This window comes from Tympanuchus pallidicinctus, unplaced genomic scaffold (genome assembly GCF_026119805.1).
Source record: "Tympanuchus pallidicinctus isolate F22 unplaced genomic scaffold, pur_lepc_1.0 scaffold32, whole genome shotgun sequence".
In the NCBI taxonomy this organism is placed as follows: Eukaryota; Metazoa; Chordata; class Aves; order Galliformes; family Phasianidae; genus Tympanuchus; species Tympanuchus pallidicinctus.
Window position 1 is genome coordinate 279749 of NW_026294750.1, and position 14872 is coordinate 294620.

Consider the following 14872-nt stretch of genomic DNA (forward strand, 5'->3'; position numbering starts at 1 on the left):
TGGGCTGGAAAACTGCTCTGTGCAGAGGGGATGTACTGAGGAACCTCAGTGCTGGGGCTGCAGGGATTGGTGGGCTGGTGGGTGCCCAAGGGGATCGTTTTGCTCCCAGGGGCTCCAGGTGAATATTCACTGTGCTAAGAAATAGCATGGGGCCAAGCAGGGAGTGCCACAGGCACAGCAGGCCATGAGCATCCCCATCAGGTTTGGGGGGCAGGGGCTCCCACGCTCCTCATCCTCTCTCCAGCCATGTGGATCTGCAGGAAGGGCCAGGAAAAGCTGTTTTTGCTTAAAGAGAACCTGGACCAAAACCTGCTGGACACTGGCAGCTGCCTGGCAGGGGCTGATACTGCACTGCCCCACTTGGCTGATAGGGCAATCAGCAGTAAGCTTCAAACAGCCAAAATCAGACCCTCCCCAAAACTCCCCCCAGCTGGCATCCCCCATTTGGCCCTGAGCTCCCTGCAGCCCTTCTGACTGTTCCAGCAGTGGCCTCTTCCTTGCTCCATAATGGGGGTCTCACTGGTGACTGATTCCTGGGAGTGTGATGCCCCAGTGACATGGATGCCCCAAAACCTGCAGGACACCGAAGAGGCACAAAGAGAAGCCATGTTGGTACTTCATGTTGCTTAAACAAAGGGTTGAGATGGAGACGTGTTTGCCAGCTGGAGAAAGATCAAAATCAATATGGAAAGAATATGCTGTTTTCCAGCATGGAGATTAACACCAATTGCTTTGAAAAAATAGTTGAAAGCCTCCAAATTGAAACAAACACGGCTATTTTTAATGTGTTTAGGTTTTGCTTTTTTTCCTGTTACCTAATACATACTCAGCTGAGCACAGAGGTATGCACAGGGGAAACTAAGGCACTGTACAGGGGCATTTCTTGCACAAAAGCTTTCCTGCAAAGCCCAGCACGGAAAAGTCTCCTATTCCAGACTATCCACTGCATTGTAAGAGCTGTGAAGCTGCTCGCACAGCTCCCATTGCTGGGAAGAACAAAAACCTGTAGAAAAATCCTGCAAATCTGAATTTTACTCTCAGCCAAGAGACTTTGTTGAGTTTTCTTTCTGCAGGAATTTCTCACGGAGTCCAAGTTCTGAATCCACCTTCAAAGCTGTCCTGGTTTGGTTTGTGAGCTGCAGCCCTGGCTGCCACATGGCATGGCTGCAGAGAAACCTTCCCCAGCTCTTGCAGGCAAAAGGGATGCTGGAGGGCAGCCGGTGGCATGCCTGCTCTATGGGTTTTGTTGGCTCTGGTCATCCCTGGTACCACCTCCCTTTGGTTGATGCCCCTTCCCATCCTGCTTCTGGCCCTCCCTCGTGCGTTTGCTCTGCAGCAGAAATACCTCTTTGGTCTGGCGGATGTAGAGAAGGAAATGTCTGAGTGTGAAAGCACCAACAGGCAGAGCCAGGGCTGTGAGAATGGCCTGTCCCCACCAGGCAGAGCAGCAGGCGGCTGCTGAGGGCGTCCATGCAGAGCAGGGAGCTCTGCTGTGGGCTCCGAGGCTGCGCCCAGATGGGCATGAGCTGGAGCACACACAGGGGGAACAGCGGGCAGAGAGGGCTAGGGATGGGGGTCTGAGGAAACCTGTGACAAGAGCACTCTGTGAAAGCCATTTAAAGCCAGCAGCCCCAGGGCTGTAAGAAGTAGAATTATGCAGTGCAAGAGACTTCTCAAACGCTGACAAGCAAAGAGTTGAGCCCAGGCTGGGCTCCTCTTCCCCATGCTACAGCCCGCGATGCCCAAAGGTGATGCCCAGGACAGAGGAAGATGCTTATTCTTCATGTTATGACAGCATCGGCTGCCCCATCCCAAGCCAAGACTTTGCTCCGCTCGATGCTGTGCAAACACAGATGATTAATGGCATGGTGCTTCTTTCTGACAGCCAGATCTTCAAACTCCCCTTGGAGAGCTCAAAAATTTCTTTAAAAAAAAAGAAAAAAAAAAAAAATCAGAAAGGGAAAAAATAAAGACAGGAAATCCGAGCTGCCCCTGCGGCCAGCGGGTCGGATCAGCGCGTGCTTTATGCACCACGTCAAAGCAGGCTGCCCTCGCCAAGCGCCCCGGCCCTGAGCAGTGACATCCCCAGGCCACCCCTCCCACGGGTGCTGCTGCGGTGACCCGGAGTCATGGGAATGAGTCCTGAGCAGGGACAAGGGAAGCCCTGAGCTGCAGCTCCCCTGGGGCTCTGCACCTCCGTGTGAAGCGCACGGTGTTGCCACCAGCCTGTAGAATTAAGCTCTGTCACCCCCCACCCCCGCCGACTCACCATAGAGCTCATTCCCAGGCGTCAGAAGCTGTAAAAGCGTCACCAGGAGAAACATATGGCTACAAACAAAGCTCTGGAGGTGGAAGTGAGCAAAGGGGAAAAGTATGCTGCTCTGTCATGCACAGATCCTGCTCTCCCATTGCTGGGATGCTGCGGGATGTGCTGCACACAGGGCTGGGCAGAGCACGGCTGCTCCATGCCTACATTTCCACCTCCAGCAAACATTTGGAAACATGCACTGTGAGTGCAGCTGCAAAGGGGATTCAAAATGCCCATCAAACAAAGCAGCTCCCAGCCCCAAGTGCTCTACAGGCAAAAAGATTCATCCCAGTGCTTGGCTAGGGTGGGAGATTGGGTCACTTCAGTCAATGCAACACAAAGTGAGGGGCAGAGGCAGAGGAAATTGGTCAGATCAGCTCCTCACAGATACGCACAGCCCAAACGCTGCTGCCTTCCTTCCAAGCGTGGCCGGGCCCCTCCATCCATCCCTGGGCATCTCATGCTGCTGGAACCAGGATGCAAACACCCCATGGACCAGGACATGCTTCTTCACCCGCTCAGACAGAGGCAGATGGAGCCAGGCTGGAAAAAACGAGCTGCCCTTGATTCCAAGTGAGAAACACAGCTGAAAAAGCCAGCTGACCTTTGCCCCAACCAGGTGTTTAAAAAGAAAGAGAGGAAAAACAAGAGATAATCCTGTTTTGAGCACAGCTGCTGTTTTGGTCATTAAATTTACAGGCAAATCACCTCTCAGGATCATCCTCAGCAGTTGGGTGCCTGAGCACAGGCGCTGCGGCAGCCAGGGAAGGGTTAGGGAATGGAAAATGCCTGCAAGCTTCTCGTCCCACAGCCCCACCAGAGCTGACGCAGAAAAGGAATGCAAACCCCAATGCCTCTCGCTTGCAGCCGTAAACCCCTTCCTGCTTGGCTGTTGCCAGAGACGTGATGAAGCGGGAACAGGCCAGATTGGATCAGGACAGCACCGGCGCTCGGTCTTGCCCTGCTATGGGACAAAATGCAGGGAGGAGAAAAAGTGGATCTGCATCCCCCATCACCTGGGGAAACTGAGGCAAGAGGGAGCTCCATTCTAAACCAGCTGTCTTTTCCTTTACACAACCTGCAGTATTTCCCAAGCAATGCCAAGGTTTTATTGTTATTCCTCTTTCAGCCTTGGCATGGGGGAGCTGGCATACCTACACCAGCACAAAGTACTTTACAGCCAGCACTGGGCTTTGTCTCACCCCCAGTGCTGAGCTTGCAGTCACCCCGTGGGGATGGAGCAGCGCTTCCCCAGGGGACTGAGACCTAGTAAACTCATTGCTGGAACAGCCTGAGGAAGTAGCCCAAGTAAAAGGCAAAATACAGGAAGGGGCTCAAAGCTCAAAGCAGAAGGGAAGTGGCATCGCAGTTCATGAGGACCCCGTCCCTGCTGCATGTCACACACAGCTGGCAGTGGGGCTGGCCAATAGCTGGTGGTGGACACGGCACAGCTGTCAGCTCCACTCCATCTGCACTGTGACCACTAAGCCCCCCCAGCACACCCCCAGCCCCTTCCTCCCCATTCCACATCTCCTGGGCTATTCTCATGGCTGCTTTAAGTGCAGGGAGGAGATACAGAATTCATCAGACCTCACATTTCTCGGGGATTAAATCATCCAGCTCATTTCTCTGAGGGAGAGAAGTCCAAACCCCCTTTTTTTTTTTTTTTTTCCTGCAGGGCCGAGCAGCCACTCATCAGCTCTTGGCAGCAGGGCACGGCGCTGGGCCAAGTTGCTGCTGCGTGCTCAGCTCACAGCCGCAGTGCTGGGGGCTGGGAGCTGCGGGGCATCAACCAGGGCCCCCTCCCTGCCCCACGGTGCCCCTGCCTGGAGCACCCCCACCCAGCCCTGCCATCGTGTCCTCTCCTCTCCTGGGGTTCGTGGCCCAGTTTGCTATGGTTCAACAGTGGTTTGCACTAGGAGTGCACAGGACACGAGGACCTTTCCTCCCCTGAGCAAAAGCTGCATTTTTCCAAGCTGTCTTGGGTGTGACAGTAGCCTCTATGTGGAAAATGGCCCCCATCATTCCCTGTCTGGATATTCTATGGAAAGGACATTAGGGCTGATAATTTAGATAAACAAAGAGAAAGTGACCCAGGCTCTGGAGCTCATGCTGAACCCTAGGGCTGCTCCTGAGGAAGTTGCTGCTTCCACCCTGCCCCAATGTCACTGCTTCATCCCAGAGATCCCATCCTGCTCGCTGGGCCCTCGCAGAGGGGAAACTGAGGCATGTGTCCAGGGATGTCAAGAAGGCAACAACGTGTTCCCACATCCCTGGGGTCTGCAAGAGACCCTACCAAGCTCCAGTACATGCTGCTCCACCTCTCCAATCCTTGGAAACCCCAGGACATCCTCTCCCTGCTCTTTACAAGCAGTTTGACCACTCACTGAACTATATGTGATGGGTTTCACAGAACAACTCATATGAATGTCAAGCTGGGAGCAAACCATTTGGCAGCTGAGCAGAGGATGAGCAGCAGCAGCAGCACTACCCAGCCCCAGCAGACCAGGAGCCCCGCCAATGTCTATTTCATCTCTTGTTGTTGGCTATTTTTTTGGCTGCAGAGCCCTAAATCCCCAGGGGAGCAATTTATTACCCCTGGGGATAAATGGTGCTGATGTGGGGACCTTCACTGTCCTTCTCTGGCAGAGGGCCATGACTCAAATGGGTCCCCAGACAGGCACAGTGACAAGGGCAGGTGACCGAGTAACCCCACAGTGACTGCCTTACCCATCCCTGAGACAAGGCTAGGGAGCTCATGTGATCTTAGGCAGCATCTCAGACCCAGATGCTTCAGGAGACAGCCAAAAGTACATGGAAATGCTTCAGATAGCTCCTGGAAGGAGCTCGGGTGGCTGGGAGCCACCCCTCCTCCTGCCCTGCAGTCCCCAGTGCCACCACAGACCCCATGGGCTCTGGGGTATTGCTGCTGCCCAGAGACCTCAGATGGGGAGGATTTCCCCCCTCTTCCTGCCCTCCTGCTCCCACCACCCCCACATGCCTGTCACCCCGCACGTGAAGGCAGCAGCAGTGACTGCTCCCCATTAGCAGCTTTCTGGGAGCCAGCACTGGGAACAGCCCAGCAAACACAGACCCAGCAGCTGCCAGCATCCTCCCCAGGAGCCCATCCACAGCTCCTCCACACCACCCACCCCATGTCCATCCCACCATCCCCTCCATCCCCTCCCACCCAGGAACGGGGTGGCCTGCAGTTCCAGCCCCATGGCATGTGGGGTGGACACACTGCCCCACATCCTCTCTGTAGTGCCATGTGCTCCAGCAGAGCTTTGCAGATGGCCCCACTGTGGCATCCCACAGCTGCTGTCAGTTGAGACAAGCTGTGCAGCTGCTTGCTCTCCAGCAGGCACACTTGATTTAGCTCCTGATAAAGGGGGACAGTTCTCCTCTCTCCTTGTTATTCACGCAGGACAGGAGCTCACTGTGCTCCCTGGTGCATTTCGTGCTGCTTGACACGCTGCAGCCCACAGTGGGGCAGGGACAGGGCACTGTGCCACAGCCCATGGTGGCAGGGAAGGATGGGGGCTCCTGGGGGCAGCTTGGAGCTGAAAAAGTGGGCAGTGTTGGTCAGAATAAGAACAAGGCAGTGATTCAATGGAATGAAGCACACTGGAAACCATGAAAGCAAATATTCCGAGCCGAGCACACAATTAGCTGGTGGGACCCATCATCACAAGATGCCGCTCAGGCCAAATGGCTCTATGGGGTTTTAAATAAATACATGAAAAATATGTGAGGGAATGCCCACATGTAGGGAGACTGCTGTCATTCGGGGCGGCAGGAGCAATGGGAGCAAGCATTCCAATGAGCAGAAAAGTGCTGGGGACACAGAAGCAAAGGAATCATCAAGCCGTGGTGGACATCTGCCTGCTTCTCAGGTGATGCATTATGCCCCTGGAGGGATGGAAGGGATTACCCAGCTGTCGGCATGCAGGTGACACAGCTCCCCACTGTCTGAAGCGCTGTCCCAAAGCCTCTGTCACCTCCCTTGCCCTGTCCAGGCGTCACTGCTGGCTGTTTGCAAAGGAAACACCTGAGGTGCATCTGGCCCTTCCAACCCTCCCTTGGGTTTGGCCTTCATCCCTGCTCCTCCTCCTTGCCCAGTATTTTTCCTCTCCAAAGGCAGGAGCCAGCCGGCTGCTTCCCTCACATGACATCAGCTGCACTGTGATCCTGGCTGCTCCCCAGGGTGGTAGGGGACAAAGTACTGCAGCCCACCAGTGCCTGGGGGACTGCTCCCACCCCCAGCATCTGCTCCACCACAGTATCCTCAGAGGCGATAACTGGGGTGATGTGGGCTAAGGCTGATGGACCTGGAGGGTAAAAACAGCTCCTTCCCAGCAAGCAACCCCAGCTGGGGAAGGCATGATTGGGGACATCCTGGTGCTGGTCTTGCTTCTTAATAAATATGCCCCTCCTATGATGACCTGACAGTGCGTTTTGGGCAGAATGACAACACCGTCCCTTCCAACACAGCAGCCCCTTGCCTGCTCAGCTGCCCCCTGGAAAACCCCAGCCTGAGCAACAGACACCTCCAACAGCCTCACTGCAACAGCTGCCAAAGGCACGTGAGACATCCCGAGCTGGGGGCTGGGCTGCACGTCTCAGATGGGGGACATTTCCTACATGCAGTCCTTTGCTGTGCACTGAGCATGCAGCAGTCCCCAGCTCCACACCATGTGTGTGTGATGAGAAGGTGAAAGCAGAGCACAGGAGGCTGGAGGTGATGGATGCAGCCTGAGCTGGGAAGCAATCTCAGTGGCCCCATTCTATTGCTGCTCATTGCACTCGGTGCGGGTTTGCCTATATTGCTTGGCGGAGTGTGAGTAGCAAACAGGCCTCATCAAAGCCCCAGAGATACCCAGAACATTACAGAGATACCCAAATATTACAGCTATAAATTCAGCTCATTTCTCTAAATGCTCAGAGCTGCCAAGGAGGTTGACTCAATCTCTCTCCTGGTGGCTTTGTGCCGAATCCCACCAGACACTGTTCCCCCTGCAGCTCCTCATGAGGGTCTGCAATACACATCCCACCATACCCCAAGCTCCTACTGGTGCAACCTCCACTCTCACACCCCTTCTGTCCCCAAGGTCTTACCATCTATTCCCCCCCTCCCCTCCTGCCAGCTTTCCCCTGTCCCCTTGAACCATGGCTACTTTTGCAGCACTGCTGGGACCACTCCGTGTGGCTGCTCTGCCTTGTGCTTTTCCCCACGCGAGCAAAGGCTCCATGTTCTCCTCTCAGGCTCTTTCAGGGAAGGCAGATCCCACTGGAGGTGGGTTTCTTTTCTCTCCAGGTTGACTTTTCCCATATTCTTCCTTTCACATGCTGGACCATACACAAGCAGCTGGCTGCCCCAGACACAGGACAGACCCAGCCCCACTGCTCCCCTGCAGTGGCTATTTGCAGGTAAGAGTTAACTCTTCCTCACAAGCTCTGCATGTCCCTCAGCTGTGTACATTGAAGGCAAGCATCAGATTTCCAAAAACATTCCAGGACTGATCCTCCAGAGACTATATCCTCACATCCCCCCCATAAACGTATTCCTTTCTCCTCAGGAAGAGCAGGGCTATAATTAACCCTGGATCATCCCTGGGGCTGGGAGAGCTGGGAATGCTTCAGAACACGGACTCCTCACCCAGCCCTTTCTCCAGCCACTCATCACCCAAATATTTGAGGCCTGGTTGTGCAAAGAGTAAATTGTGCAAAGGGACAGAGCAGAAATCCAGGCAGCTGCTGGCTGTGGCAGCTGCTCAGAAGGGGAGGCGAGCAAAACATCAGATCCAAAACTGGGGGTACCAGCATCTGCCATTGCCAGCATCTACCATCCAAAAGGAGCTACTGAAGTTCTGTAGATGCTGGGGCTCCCCATTTTCCCATTTCAGGGGTCAGAAATGGGGTGCTTTAGCAGCAAAGTCAAAGCCTAATCCGTTTGCTTCAGCCTGTCCTTTGCCAGAGAGACGGTTGGTGGCATCAAGGGGATGGCTTTGGCTGTGTGCCCTGTGCCACCACAGCTGCCAGCACACAGAACCCTGGGGAAGCACCCAGCATCAGCCACAGGTGACACTGCATCCCCAGAAACATCCCAGAGTTTCGATTTCCCACCAAGTGCTTTACTGAGAATAAAAATAGAATGGAGGTATTCTGACAGTATCGAAAAATAATGTTTCCTGCAGCTCCAAACGACCACAGTTTTACGAGAAACTTCTTATTTTTGTTCTTGTATTATTTTGGAGTGGGAAAGAAAAAAAAAAAAAAGCAGAGTGTGTAGCCTTTCCAAAGGAACTGAAAACCTTCCTCCTGTCCAGCACAAACTGCTGCTCACTCCTCTTTAAAGCAGAGAAGCACGGAGGCTGAGCAGTGAAGCAGCAAGGTGGTGGCAGCACGGAGGCTTCTGCCTCCCCCGGCAGTACATGGAATCTCATAATGAAACTCGCCTTGGTGGAAGTCCCAGCTGGGTTCACACAGACCCCAGAGAGCCTGAGCCGAGGTTATCAATCACGGATGCACTCCAGCTCCAGGTTTATTTTCCTGGCTGTGGGGTTTTTGCTCTGCTCTGAAACTGTGTCTGCATGGAGACAGTCCAGTTGTTGCACAAGCTTCAAGATAAACTCCTCACAAACCACGATGAAAACTGGGAGGAAAGGAGATGAAGGGAAACGGCAAATAAATCACACTGCTCCTGTATTTTCCACCTATCTGAGCTCCACCCCTTATCTCCTGTCTCTTCCCTCTTGTTCCCAGCTGCTCTGCAGCTCAGCCCCACAGCTCTGTGCTCGGCCTGCTCCTCACAGCAGTTCTTATCCCAATGGCTGGGAGGTGACAGCCAAGCCTGGGGCTGCTGAACCCCTTTGAGAGGGGGGCTGGGGGGGGGGGGGGGGGGTTCAGTCCGGAGCCCCACATCACCGCTTCTGGTCTGGTGGAGGCAAAGCTGGGGCTGGGCTAAGGCAGGGGGATCTGGACCTTTGTGCGGAACATCTGCCAGAGCAAATCTCCCTCCCCAGTTCCTGGGCCTCCATAATGAGTTCCCCAAGTCCTGGGGACAAGAAGAGCCTCAAGGAGAAGGGGGCACCTGAAACCCCAAAATGCTCCCATGCAGGGGAGGGGCTGGAGCAGCCAGCACAGCCCAGGATCCAGGGGTTAAATCCCCCGGCTGGTGAGTCAGAAGTCTTTGATGCAGCCAAAAGGAGCTGAGTAATTTGTGTATCTGCAGAGGTCACACTGCCTCCTCTCTCCTTACGTCTGTTACTCATGCTGCTCCTTCCCACTCTCCCTCTGCAGCCTGGACTTCTCTCTCCCTCCAGCTCACCAGCTCTCTTTACTACCGTTGCTGTTAATTATCAGCACTATCACAGCCCTGAGGAGCCCCTGGCAGCCCCATGTGATGCTGGTTCTGTTGGAGCACGGCACAGCGATGGGTGCCAATCGCTCACCCCGCTCTCTTTCCTCTCCCTCTCTTCCTTTGTGGGTATTCATCCCTCTGCACTCTGTGGTTTTGTTCAGAAGTTCTGAGCAGCAGAATTTCTATAGGACTCACCCTGCCGCTGGCTCTGCAAAGCCGCTTAGCCCCGAGCGACGAGGCAGGAGCTGCTCTTGGAGCTTTGTGTCTCTCGAATGAGTCTCAGTAATCCCAGGTTGCTGCGAAGCACCTGGGCAGCCAGAAAGACTTCCTTGCATTTAATCAAATCACTTAATTAGGTTGTTTAATAAGCAAGGGAGTTCTGGGAACATCAGTGTTTCCCTGCTCTCATACAGCATTTGAAGAAGGGATTTATGGCAGAGCCATTAAGGTACAACAATCTGCTTTTAACCCATCACAGCAGAGCCTCCCCACTCCCGTGCCCACAGGGCCCCTTTCCCTGGGAGCTGCCCAAAGGGGTGGGGGTGATCCAGGGCACACATCGAAGCATCCCACCACTGCCAGCTCCACTCCAGCTCCTGCAGAGCAGCCGTGGGAATGGATTTTTCCTACATGGGCAGCTTGACTCACTCAGCCCCTGCTCAGCTCATTGCCCCTCTGGTTGTGGAGGGCGGATTGCAACTCCATCTCACCCAGCAGCAGTAAGCGTGCACCCGGGGGCAGGGGCAGCTCGAGGGGCTCCTGCTCTTTCCTTCCACTGTGTTATGTACCCCTGAGTGCCTGTCCTACACTGGCCACCCCGAGCAGCTTGCATCATCCACTGCACATTGTGTTGCTGCCACGCTCCACTCCCCTCCAGATGGATTTGCTTTTCATTTCCCAATCTGGGTCTTTGTATTTCTTGCAGATTTTTCTAACCTCTCTGTCCTCTTCGGTATTTGCAAATCTTCCCAGTTCTGCATCCACAGAGGATTTTGTGCATGTGCTATTTCCTTCCTCATCCACAGCGTTCCTGAATCCCAGTAAACACGTTGGTCCCCATGGGCCACCACTGGACCTGCATTTTGAATCTTCCCGGCCTTGCAGAGCCCTGAAAACCCTCAGATGTAGACACAAAGATTTCCACAGCCAATTCGAGTTCGTGAACCCCACACATCTGTTGGCCGAGCTGAGAACCCAAATCCCACCTGATGTAGTACAGCCTACAGCATCCTTGGCACGCAGCAAGCACCAGAGCCCAGAGCAGGGCTGGAACCACCACCTGCATCTCACCTCTCCATCTCTCACCTCCTCACACTTCTGTTATTCCTCCAGGGCCTGAAAGTTGGCTGCAATTATTGCCTGGAGATGCAAACATTCATTCCTCCCTCCAGAACTGCTGCCAGCAGCTCAGGGCAACTGATAACTCCCCAGTTAATGCAATCACTGGCACCCAGTAATTAACATCTGCTTCTCACCCCTCATCAGGGACGTGCTGGGAGGTCAGGTATTTGCAGGCTCTGGGCATTGCTGTGCCTTTCATTGGAAGTGCAAGAGCTGTGCAGGCAGCTCCCACTGTATTTCCAGCCCTCAGCTCCACTCCCTGACCCTTTCATCCCCATTTGAAGCCAGGTCACCACAGCACGTGTGGCCCTTGGCCTCCTCTGGCTCCAGTGGAAACCTGAAGCTATCAAAGCAATCCACCACAGCCTCAGATAATTTCTTCCCGAAACCTTTTCCCTTCATTTTGCAGCAGCTGCCCCATGGTGACAATGGCAGCCCTCATCCTGTCCTGATGCTCACTGGGGCTGCAGAGCCCTGCCATGCCTTCCACCCAGCATGCACCGGCGTTTCATAAGGAATACATGGCTCAAGGCTGGAAAACAAACATCTTTCTGTTTCTCCTTGCCTGGGGAGATCAGCTCCAACACGTTAATTTTGCCCATCTATTTTGATTGAAGCAGAAGTGGATGGAAGGCAGAGCTGAGCTGTCAGAGCTGTACAATCAGCTGTCAGGAGCCTTCCCAGAAGGTGCTGTGCGCACCACCATATTTGCCAGGGAGGGACAGGATGGTTCCAGACCAGAGCAAAGCACAGGAAGCTCCAGGGGGCAAAGCAGCCACTTTGGGGGCATCAACCCCCAAATCTTCCCACAGTAACAGCACCATCTGGAAGGACTGCTTTCTGCTGGCTTCATCTCAATATGGCCAAGAATTGAAGATTAACCCCCAAATGGTGCAAATCTGGTCTGGGACTAGGTGAGGAGATGTGCACTGGGGGTCTCTATTGGAGCTGAGCCTCCACCCCCAAAGCTCTACCCCAAACCTTACCCCCAGCCCCAAATTCCCTGGGCTGGGCTGCAGTTCTCTATCTACAGCATTGAGTCAGCTGTGAACATCAGCCCCTCCTTTCCCAGAGATCCCCTCAGAGTCCTCATCAGTGCTCCCAGCAGGACCAGCACCCCCTGCCCTGCACAGCACCAGGCTGGCTTCCCTGCATGCTATCCCCCCCACCATGCAATGCAGACTATTTGGCATCATTAGCAGCATGCATAATGACTCCAATTAGAAGAGCTGGAAAGCTCCAGGGAGTTGTGGCTCTGCTTTCCCAAATGTCAGGTGGAGGTGGAGCAGCAGAGGAAGTGTGTTCATCTTGAAGGCATCCGTGCTGCAGTTCCAGTACAGGCAGATGCTCTAGTAGCAGCTTCTGCAGCCCCACAGCTCTCTGAGGACCTGCTCTCGTGCGGGTGGAGGGCTGCAAAACCCACAGCCAAAGCCCAAAACTGTGACCAAGGCAGCTCCAAGCCCTTGGCTGCTTTCCCCAGCATCTTCACAACACGGCCAGAGAGCACCATTGCTTGGGAAATGGTGGCACTGATCTTTCTCTACCAGTAACAGGACAGGGGTTGGGGAAATTTCCTGAGAGGAGGGGGTGGCATGGGGCTGGCCTGGTGCTGGCAGCACTCACAGTGGGTCACCATCTCTGCTCCGAGGCCAGCTGCAGAGCTCCAAGGGCAAAGGAGGCTGCCACCCGTGCAGCCTGTTTGTTTTTCAGCACAGAGCGAGGCTTTGCTGGAGCTGGAGGAACTCCTCTTGCTGAAAGAGCCTTGTTTTTCATGGAGGAAATGAGACAGCGCACTTTTAATAGGAAATAAAAACACGTAAAATAAAGAGAAACTGAGACACAGGCCTGGAAAAATGTCGAGGCAGCCAGCTGTGTCTCGCCAGCAGTGCAGCCCCTGCCAGCAGGCATCACCGTGCGCTGCTCTGCCCCTGCCCCAGCACTGCAGGCAGGGCCAGGGCACAGCACAGGGCACCCACTGCTCCAGGCACAGCTGCAGGCACTGCCCAACACCAACAAGTTGCTGATGAGTGCAGGTCTGTCCATGCAGTGATGAGGACAGCACAAAAGGAAAAGCACCACAGAGGCACCTGAAGCCCTGAGTCTGGTAGAGCTCTGCTGTTGAGCCTGGTGCTGGGCATGAGACTGCCAGCAGGGCAGGGCTTCATAGGTGAGCAGCACACACTTTAGCAACCTGCAGGAAAAACAGGCACAGGCTGGAGAAGAGATTTTCCAGCTGTTTTACAGGGATTTGCACTGGGATCAGAGACAGTTCATGGTTCATAACTAATTTGCATTGATTAAGTGAGAAACTTAAACAGCACAGGAAGGGTTTGGCATTCGGGACAGTGGCTGTGCAGGGGAACACACTGTGCTAGAGCCCTGGAGACACCACCAAGAGCAGCTCACAGCTCCATGGTCTTGCAGCAAAGCTCTGATTAAATCAGAATGCAATGCGCATCCGGAGGCTTTGCTGCACAGCCATCCTCCCCCATCTGGGAGCACAGCTCGCGTCCCAGGAGCAGCCCCAAGCCTGTCACCATTGGGCAGGACAGGAAGCAGCAGATCCCAGCCTGGGGGTGAGCGCTGCCCTGGAAATTGTCCCCACAGCCAGCAGGGCAGCCGTACACCTGCCTTTATCCTAACTCCTTGCTGAGCAAGATGGCCCCACGAGCCATGCATCCCACACACAGCCGGAGCTCCCAACACCCAGCCCTGTCCCAGCACTCCCCGTCTCCCCAGCATCACTTGCTCACCCGCCCAACCACCCCCAGTTTCTTTCCACCAGACACCATCTTGACATATGAAGTCAAGCCGCTCCTTACAGAGCTCTTGGCTATCGCAGAAAGCAGCCGTAGCTACGGGCGCAAACAAGCAATGTTTCCATCCCAGCCTTATTCCAGCCCTGTCCTGGTTGTCTGCAGAGCCGCACCCAGGACCCAAGCCATGCACAAGGAGCTGCTAGGTTCGGTGGCCCTGTGCCAGAGTTTGTTAAAACCATGGGGATTGTGGCACCTCGGGTCATGCTGTCCCCATGCCTGGATCCCACAGGCTGTGTGCAGGCAGCCACCTCGGAGCCTCAGCATCCAGGCAAGCAGCAGTGTGGGGCCAGTATCAATGATTAAACCCGTTGAAACAATTCTCATAGGCAACCTGCAGAGGATTCCTGAAGCTGCAGATGCTTCGAGACAACCTCGGTCATAAACATTTAACTGAGATGGTTGGAAGAGAGAAAAAGGAGAGGAGAGGAGAGGAGAGGAGAGGAGAGGAGAGGAGAGGAGAGGAGAGGAGAGGAGAGGAGAGGAGAGGAGAGGAGAGGAGAGGAGAGGAGAGGAGAGGATGCAGCCTTTCAGTACTTAAAGGGAGCCTACAAACAGGAGGGGAATCAACTCTTTGGAAGGGTAGATAACAGCAGGACAAGGGGAAATGGTTTTAAGTTGAGGGAGGGAAGATTTAGGTTGGATGTCAGGGGGAAGTTCTTTACTATGAGAGTGGTGAGGTGCTGGAACAGCTGCCCAGGGAGGCTGTGGATGCCCCGTACATCCCTGGAGGTGTTCAAGGCCAGGTTGGATGGGGCCCTGGGCAGCCTGGTCTGGTATGAAATGGGTGGCCCTGCGTGTGGCAGGGCGGTTGGAGATTCATGATCCTTGAGGTGCCTTCCAACCCTGGCCATTCTGTGATTCTGTGATTCTGTGAGAGAGCTACACAGCTCACATGGAGCAGAGCAATGCTGAGAAGGAGCTCAGAAAGTGAGGATGAGGCGTGAGGGACTTCCCAGTGATGGGGGCTGCTGGAAACCTCCAGGATCACTTTTGCTGTCTGGGGTAAAGTTGGGAGAAGGAGCTATGCAGAAGCCTAGAAGG

At 54.5% G+C, this 14872-nt stretch overlaps 1 long non-coding RNA gene across 2 annotated transcripts in view; it reads right to left on the minus strand.

The window, feature by feature from the left end:
* Positions 1 to 1769: 1769 nt before the first annotated feature.
* Positions 1770 to 14872, minus strand: part of LOC128088048 (uncharacterized) — a 29449-nt gene continuing 16346 nt past the window's right edge. The window contains exons 2-3 of one of the 2 annotated variants that reach the window (XR_008210149.1): positions 2704 to 2851; positions 1770 to 1923 (exon numbers count right to left, since the gene is read on the minus strand). This is a non-coding gene — a long non-coding RNA (uncharacterized LOC128088048). Of the gene's footprint in view, positions 1924 to 2703; positions 2968 to 14872 lie in introns of those variants that run through there. The other variant, XR_008210148.1, reaches the window with a different exon arrangement.